Source organism: Pteropus medius, unplaced genomic scaffold, assembly GCF_902729225.1.
Source record: "Pteropus medius unplaced genomic scaffold, Ma_sr-lr_union100, whole genome shotgun sequence".
Classification (NCBI taxonomy): Eukaryota; Metazoa; Chordata; class Mammalia; order Chiroptera; family Pteropodidae; genus Pteropus; species Pteropus medius.
In genome coordinates this window covers 1520709-1530038 of record NW_024349804.1, presented here as the reverse complement: position 1 = coordinate 1530038, position 9330 = coordinate 1520709, and the positions used below count along the sequence as shown (strand labels likewise).

The following is a 9330-nucleotide window of genomic DNA, read 5'->3' as shown; positions in this document are numbered from 1 at the left end:
ATCGTTGGATGCACATGCAGAGGCTACTTATCAGTAAGTGCACCAGGCTATGGTAAGTTCAGTGAGCTTCTATAATGAGTACCGAACAGCAGAGGGAAAACCTTGAGTCTTTAAAAAAGCAACTAAGCCTATAAGCTTGGTCAGCGGGCAAGTGCTCAAAATGGCTATTTCAAGGCCTGACTAATGAGCTAATAAATTATAGTCACTTCACACGCAACATGGTATGATTTTTCCTGCTGAGTTGAATCAGGTAGCAATCTAGGCTAACCTTTAAAAACTGATTTGAACTCTCCCGATAAGGTGGCCTGATAGATTCAGCCTCTATTTTAGATAGGAAGGCCTAGCTTCTCATTCTTTTTTTTTTGTCAGAAACATCTCTAGAGCAGTAGTGATTCTGTTCCCCGGGGGACATTTGGCAATGCGGAGAGACATTTTTAGTTGTGACTACATGGGGGGCAGGGATGCTCCTGGCATCTAGTAAATAGAGGTCAGAGATGCTGCTAAACATCTTACTCCTACAATGCATAAGACAGTCCCCCTTCCCCCCCAAAAAGGAATAGTATCTGGCCTGAAACGTTAATAGAACTGAGGTATTATCAAGAAATCCTTCTCCAAGGCATAGAAAAGTAAGTAAATTACAGCTAGTTCTGCCGACAAGAGTGAGCTGGCAAATTTTGGCTCCTAATTTGAGAGGCAGGAATGAGTAAAACCTACAAGTCTACTTGCATTTCACTGGGCATGTTTTGGTCAAGTGAATCCTGTTGAGCCTCATGCACTCGTCCTACGAAACTGACTAAAAGGAAAAAGGAGTAAAATCTTTGTTATTTCTGGGAGAGAGGCTCATCATCTCGAATTGGGCGATGGGTAAGATTTAAGAGGCATGCTTGATCAGCTGTTACCTCCACCTAAGGTGGACATCGTCACATCGTTCCAGCGCCTGAGGCTTCAAGCTTCCTTTAATCTGCCCAAATTCATAAGAAAATTAAGTGTCACTAAAGTAAGTCTTCCCAATTTATCTAAGAACCTGAAGGACTAATGGGCTTTTATGCACATGGCAAAACAACAGTAGTTACATTAATCCTTCTGATCAGGCAGTGCTCTCATTTAGAGTCATCAAGGAAATAATCTATGAATAGCTGTATTGATTGTGTTTCTGTGTTCTAATTTAGCTAAATCTACATATTAGTGGAAAAAACACAAAGATGACTAACAGGATGCGTGAGTGTGTGTGTGTGTTTGTTTGTGTGTATAGTTTTTCTAGACAGTGCTCTGAAAAATTAATCAAACGTCTGGGCAGCTAATAACAATGTCAGGAAAAGGGCAGTTGCACCATTTTACTATTTTCATCTCTTAACGGTACAATCTCTCCATAAAAGATCTGCCACCACAGCAGAAGCTCTGATGACAGAATAGCGATTTAGATTTAATTTCTCTCTGATCAAAATTTCATCAAACTTGAAAGAAGGTCAGAGTCGCCAAACTCAAGGCCCAGGGCATAGCAATTCCACTTGCGGAGGTTTTCAGGGATGCAGCTGAAGTATGTGACGTGATTTATCCTTACGCTTCTATAGAAATCATATGGTACCAGTAAGTTCTCAGCATATTCAACCGTCTTTTCAAAATCTCCTGGGAATACCAGTCACCTCCCCTGCTAGCCTCCACGTTACCTTCCTATAAAAGTGTAGGACACTTGTGGGTGATTTCAATATGAATCTGATTCCCAGGGAAACACATGACAACCAGGCTGACTGACAAGGACACACTCCCACCCTTCCATGACTATAAACCACATGGTGCAAGAAATGGCCTTTTTCACCGTGGCAATTGAGACAGGCATTAAGGCCACCTTTTCTGCCTATCGCAAGGCCCCTGTGCTTGTTACGCAGTGACAAGATGCTCATCGCAGAAGACTCTTCCCAAATCTTCCTCTTCCCTGCACAGTGACACCAGTCCTAAAGGTACCCAAATAAGTACTTTAACTAATAGGCTGTTTTGAGGGCTCTGGACAAAGAAATGGGTGCGAGGATCATGACCAATAAAGATAATGAGCATTTGCACTGTTAGATGCCATTTCCAACTAAATCAAACCCTTCTGGCCAGTAAGAAAAAGGCTAGAGGAAAAAAAAAATCAAATAGCAAATCTGCTGAGAAGGCCAAATGGACCCATCTTCCACAACGCCCTCTCTTATTTTTTTGAAGACACCAAGAAGACAGCAGAAGTAGGAAGAGGGCAATTTTTCTTCTAGATGAAATATAGTGGGATAGAAAACTCTGAATATTATTTGGCAACAATTGTCAAATTCTTTTGTTTATTGTGTGTGAAAGCAACACGTCGCTGAAAGGAACTGGACCTAGGTTAGTCACCTAAACATAGCATGTTAGAACCATGAGGTCACCCAGCCCAGCACCTTCATTTTAAAGAGGAGAAAACTGAGGCACAAAGAGGGTGAATGAGTTGCTCAAACAATTCTCCAGTAAGACCACCGGATCCAAAGCAACCGATTGTCCGTAAACACTCAGTACGTCCAACTCCCAAGTTCAAACTGGGTGTTGGAACTTGGGCTTGGCTCTTCCTAGCCAGAAAAATGTTTGTCTGACTCTGAGCAATCCCAAATGTCAGCGTAAGACTGCTGTTTGCCCAGGGATTACTGCAAGAACTTGGTCCACTGGGAGCATAGGGCCTGCTGGGCACCTGCATGTATAGATTATAACCTTGACCGACGCCCAAGTGGAGGAGGTGATAAACACAACTGCCATTAGTCTGGGCCTTTTACTTCTCCCGTTTCAATTGTCTCCTACTCTTACCTGAGCCCACGGGAAAACTGCACAGCAAGAAACACTAAGAGAAGGGAGGCCTCTTAAGCTTCAGGGACTTGAGCCCCTAGCTGCAAATTTCCTTTCATTCAAAAGAACACCCTCCACCTTTTTTCCCAGCACAGCACTTAGCACGCCCATGAGGGGGGAAAGTGTTTCTCACCAGGAATAAGCTGTAAGGTATATTTGAAAATTGAGATTTTTGAATTGCAATTGGCATTTCTCGGTGCCTTTCAGATGGAGGCCATCTAACTGCAAAGTGACATTTTGTGGTCCAAACTTGGTGGAGATCCAGTGAAAAACTACAATCAATCAGTTTCTAAAACACAGGCTCAAGAAAATGGGACCTAGCGTTAAACCTGGAAGATCTTTTATGATTGTTCGTCAAAGGAAAATAGCAAGAGACATTCATTTTTCAAATTATTCTCCTTCACTAGCCTCTCTTACTGCTATTACCATGAGCGATATCATTCTTTACCCACTGCAGGAACCTTTTGTGAGCAAAATACCATTGAAAATCTTTACTTTCAAATCCATTCACTCCTGGCAAGAAACAATCCTGGATGAACTTTCAGAGTGCCCAGCTGAGTAAATGAGTGACTTTTGGTTGATCTAATTTACTTGTCTCTTTTTATCCACATATGATTTATATTACATGCGTATTTAAGTAATGCCTTTGTCTTCTAGCACCTGTAAGCCCTTTATAATCATTAGTTAAGCCTCGCAGTCCATGTGAGATAAGAGGTATCTTCCCTTTGTAGAGGTGGAAAATTGTGGAAACATGGAGGGTCAGCATGGCAGCAGAATCTTGACTCAAACCCTGGAGGGAGGTCAGTGCATTTCCCGATCCCCTCCAGGCAGCTTAACTGTCCGTAAATGTGTGGCCATAATATTAAGTCCCTACTAACCGCATGATTGCGTTTGTGAACCCTGGCATTCCTGCATTCGCCCCTGGGTGCCTTTGGAAAGCTGGCCAAAGAGACGGCAAATGAAAGTGGTGAAGCGGGGTTAGGGTGAGGCCGGCCGGCCGGCCAGGAGGGAGAGAGTAAAGTTTTCCATGTCTTAATCTTCTTAAAACGACTGTTCTTTATAACATGGTCAAGCAGCTGTGTGGAGGAGACTTTAGAGGGAGACAAAGCTGGTGGCCAGGAGGTCAGTGAAGAGATCTTTATAGGGAAAATCCAGGACACACAGTGGTGAAGGGCTCAGGTTTCGGCATCAGTCAGTGATGGGTTAGAATCCTGGCTTTGTTACTCTCTAGACATGCGAGTGATTTCGTTTCCTTCCTGAAGACTCAGTTTTCTACAAAATGAGACTAACAAAAATCCCCATAGTGTTGTGGAGAGTCTATGAGATAAAGGTAAATCGCTCAGCACAATATTTGGTACAATAAACATTCGATCTTTATGGCAAAAACTTAAATAGTGTTGACGTATGCCAGGCACTGTTTTATTATACATTAAATCCTCACAACAGCTTAAGAGATAGGTATTATATGTTGCCTCCATTTTACAGATGAGGAAACTAAGGGACAGAGAGGGTTAGAAATTTGAGTTATGGAGTCAGGATTCTAATCCATACACTTCAGGTCCAGAATCTGTGCTCTTTACCACTCTTCTAATATTAGCAGCTAATATTAATCCCTAAGGCGATAGATTGGGGATGGAGGCAGACGGAGGATACAGGACGGTAGGGTGTAGGGATGACAAGAGAAAGGACAACCAAGAATGGTTCCTGGCATTTTGAGTTAAGGATGGTCTATGATTTCTCTAACAGTGGTGGGGAATACAGAAATAGAAGCCTGCTTGGGATAGACAGAGCAAGTCCAATGTACTTGTAGAATATTCAGTAAACATACAAATGTTTCAGAGAGAAGTATATATGTGTGTATGTGTGTGTGTGTGTGTGTATATATATATATATATATATATATATATAGAGAGAGAGAGAGAGAGAGAGAGAGAGAGAGAAGTTAGGGTAGGTGTTATAGATTTGGAAGTCATCAGAAGATACTTGAGAACTAGAGTCACTTGAGCGGATGAGATCACGCATACAGTAGACAGAATAATAAAAGGAAGACGACTGAAGAGTATGCCTTTGGGGAAAAGGGGGAACAGCAACACTGAAGGGTTGAACTAAGGGCCCTTAATAGAGGTCAGGAAGGAGAGGCTGGAGAAGGAGAGTGCTTGGTGGATGCCAAGAGAGAAGAGGGTTTCAACAGTCTTTCTCTGGTTTAAAACTATTTTTTGTCTATGGCCATGCCACCCTGAACAAGCCTGATCCCATCTGATCCCAGAAGCTAAGCAGGGTCAGGCCTGGTTAGTACTTGGATGGGAGAGCACCTAGGAAGACCAGGTGCTGTAGGCGTAAAAAACAAAAGAATAAGGGATTGTAAGCTGACAAGGTCCTTGCAATCTGTGAGGTCAATCAAGGGTTGCCTCGCCTAAAAAATAATAATAAAAATAAAAATAAATTAAAAAAAATAAAACTATTTTTTAATTGTACAAAATATTTCATCTTCTCTACTACTCCCCAACCAAATACAAAGAATTTAAAAGACATTATAGGTTGACCTGTGCCCTGCCAGCTCATTTCTTGGGAAAATAAGAGAATTCCCATCATGAGCTAAGGGGAAGTCTGTTGGCCCATCCTTCTCTTCGTCTATGACTGCCCAGGACCCATCTATTGCTCATCCCAAAGACTACTCCGTCCACGAAGCTCTTCCATGCACTCTAACTGGAATTACAACCAAGTTCCCTCGTAGTCCTAGACAACTCTATAATATCTATACTGCATCATTTTGGGAGGATCTGCTATCACAATTGCTTGTATATCATTTCAATCATTTGCAAGAACAAAAATTTATTGATGGCAGAGGCCATATCTTACCCTTCCTATACCACTAGTGCTTGGTGCTATATCTGGCACCTATGGGGTGATAAATAAATGTTTGTGGATCATGAATAAATTTTAATCCTTTAGTGAATGCATAATAGGTACATTCAAATCAGCTTCCACTTTGATTTTGGCTTGACCCCTTAATCATTGTACCTCTTGGTACAGAGATATAGCTTCTACATCTACGAAATGTAAATGTAGATGTAAAATAGAGTTAGTGGGAACTAAATGAGATTATAAATGGAATGGGCTTAAAGCATAGCAAACATCTAATAATCGTTAGCTAGCAAGTGTCAGCTTCTCGTCTAGATGGCTGGCCCAGCCCCTCTGTGGAGGCATTTAGAAATTCTGAGCCTTGTTTGGACTTCCCATGGTCCCTTACAGACCCAGGGGTCCCAGTTCCCAACCCATTCCTTTAACTTCTGTCCTGCAGGATTTATAGCCCGACTGTGACAACTAATTTTGGAACTGCAATGCCTCCTGTCATCTTCCATAAATTTGACATAAATAAATCACAAAATACCCTTTTTATATAGCTTTTTATCTTGCCACGCTTCTTGTTTCTTTTGGAAACAGTTTTTATGGCAAATGCAGAGTGTAAATCCACCCGGCAATAAAGCATGCCAAACGAGCATGTGGAACAGGCACCTGAGAGGAAATCACCCGCCATTTACGGTGCTCCACACAATAATTGGCAGGATGTTCCAGAGTGAGCCTCTTCCATGCCCCATACGGTATTCCTCACATGCAATTTGCACAGCCCCGATGTCAACAACATTATGAAACAACAGGAAGAGGCACCCACTGGTCCACATCTTCCTACTGAAAACATGGAGTCTCAACTTTCTCCTGCTTGTTTCCTTGGAGAGGTCATTTCTTCTAAGGCAGCAGAATCCAATAGAACTTTCTGCAGTGGTGGAAATGTTCTCTATGGATACACTGCCCAGTATTGAAGTTGCTGGCCTCATGTGGCTACTGGACACTGGACATGTGGGTAGTGAGACAGAGGAACTATATATGTTTTTTTTCATTTTAAGTGTAATCAATTTAATGTAAATAGCCACACGGAGCTCGTGGCTATCATATGGACAGAGAGTAAAGACTGTTTTATACATCCTCCACTTCAGATACCTTCTTCCACACATCTTCAATTTCAAATGCCAGGATTCACACTAAGTATCCGCTGAGTACTCTTTCACACATCATCTCTGCTTTCCTCCTGACCCAGTGGGGTCATGATTATTATCTCCATCATTTAAATGAGGCACCTGAAGTTTAGAGAGTTTTAGTGGCAAGTCTGAAGTCCCTCAACTAACATGTGATAGAGCAGAGATTTGACCCCAGGTCTATCAACGTTTTGCTGCTCTCAGATTTTTAGACCAAGCATTCTGGCTTGATGTTATTATATCTGATCATTAGGGCAACCTGTGTATGAACCTGTTCACGCTGCAGGGCTCAACAGTCAGCTCAGCAAAGCTTTCCATGTAGGAATGGAGAGAGCCAGCTTCTCATCACGCCTTACCGCCTGCTAGCCGTCGGTGTGAGGTCGTGCACTTTCGGGCACACTTCTTTCTTCGTGTGTGTATGGGAAGAAGCATCAGCCCCTGCCTGCCTCACAGGCTTGTTGGAAGCATAGGCAAGATCCATTTGAGGATGTACTAAAGAATTAAACTACTGCACAGATGTAAAACTGGTTATTAAAGGAAATTCTGATGAATCCTACTATACTCTATTTATTTCCTGCCTAAGTTGCCACAAAATCCATGTGCAATACCTTTCTCCACATCGATACTTACAAAACACCCCTAGAAGCCTACACTCTGTGCAGCAAAATTAAAGGAATGCATCCTGTGGCCTTTTTGTAATACCAAATTAAAGCAATGACAATCCACAGCAGAAAAACCACCCCACCGTGCACCTATTATTAACATGTTAATTTCTATGTTCCAGCTTTTGAAAATGATTCTGGGAACTACTTATTGAATTTTTAATTTGCAGATTATCAACCAAATTGGCTGCAATGGCTCTGAGCCATGGGGCTCACACGTCAGCTTTGCAGGTAAAGTAGATGCCTGCAGACAACAGTGACTCAAGTTCTGATGGGATGAGCTGTCTTACTCAGAAACTGGGCTCCGTATTGGCTCCTGAGAACTTGAGATTCAAGAGGAAGAATGATATGTTTTTCATTTGCGTGAATGAGAAGGAGAAGGGATACAAGAATTCTGCACTAACGAGGCTCTAAAAATCAGTCTCCAATCTGAATCTCCCTCTTTCCTTCTCTTCCTTCTTTCTTCCTTTCCTTCCATCCTCCCTCCTTCCTCGCACGGAGGATACCATAATGCATAAGGCAGACCCCCATCTCTGCTCTCACAGAGTTCACAGGCAAGGTGAAGGCTTATAGACTCAGCCTGTGTGACACAAAAGTGTGACAAGGGCTATGCTGGAAAAAGTACATACCCTCCTCAGAGGTGAGGAGGAAAATGTCAAAGACGACTTCCTAGAAAAGCAAATTAAAAGAGGAGCAGGAGAGAGTCAAATGGTCGAAGGGAGAGAATGTTTCAGGCCGTAGGAACAACAGAAGAGAATAACCAGAAGTAAGGAAGCCCTTGGTCCTCTCCACAAGGGGACCAGGTGCTAGCCCTGCCCCCTCTCGAGTGGAGGCAGTAGAGCCCTGTGGTTCAAAGCCTCTTCCCTGAAATCAGGCAGAAGGCAGAACAGTACCCAAATCCCCTGAGTGCCACTTGACAGCCATATGTCCTTGAGTAAATGACTTAACTTTCTAAGCCTTGTTCTCCCCATCTGTACAATGGGAAGCATGATAGTATTTTTGTGAGACTAAGAGGAGACTATGTTGAGTAGAGCATGTATCACAGCACCCATTAAAGGTTTCATAAATACGAGGGTGACTGTTTTATTATCATCATGATTATCATTCTTATTGAAATGGTCACTGGAATCTCATCTCCTGTCAGCTGATCTAGTGCCTCCCCTTCCTCGGGTCACAGTGCTGGCCTTACCACACCCACCAAGCCTTCTCAGATCACTGAAGACCCCGCCTTCACCTAGAGCATCTTTATCACTCTTTTCTTCCCCACTCATTCTCACTCATACTATCTTACTACATAATCACCTTTTTCTTCTATATACATTATTTCTGTAACTCGATCATAACAACTTATTCTTAATAATAAGTGACTTATTAGAATAAGAACTACTGAGACTTTGTACTTCTCTAGAACTTTGTACCTCGCAAATGACTTTCACCAGAGGGATTGTTATAGATATTTGTGAAATAACCACCTTGGTCAGTGGGTCAAATATTAAAATCTTTGCTTTATAGACAAAAGCATTGCACCTCAGAGGAGCTAAGTGACCTGTCTGAAGCCACACAGCTGCTGCATGGTTGAGCTGAGGCTAGGACTCAAGCCTTATAGTCACAATACCAAATGTGTTTGTTATGAGAGTCTTGATAAAATGGCTAATATTTATTGGATGCTTACTTTGTAGGCTGTTCTAAAAATGTTATCTGTGCAAAGTACATTGACTCCACAATAATCCTATGAGGCAGGGACCAGCATTACATGCTTTATTATGGGCAAGGAAACTGAGTCACAGAGA

At 42.3% G+C, this 9330-nt stretch overlaps 1 pseudogene; it reads left to right on the top strand.

The window, feature by feature from the left end:
* The first annotated feature begins 5062 nt into the window (after positions 1 to 5062).
* Positions 5063 to 5181, top strand: LOC120583036 (uncharacterized; annotated as a pseudogene).
* Positions 5182 to 9330: the final 4149 nt, after the last annotated feature.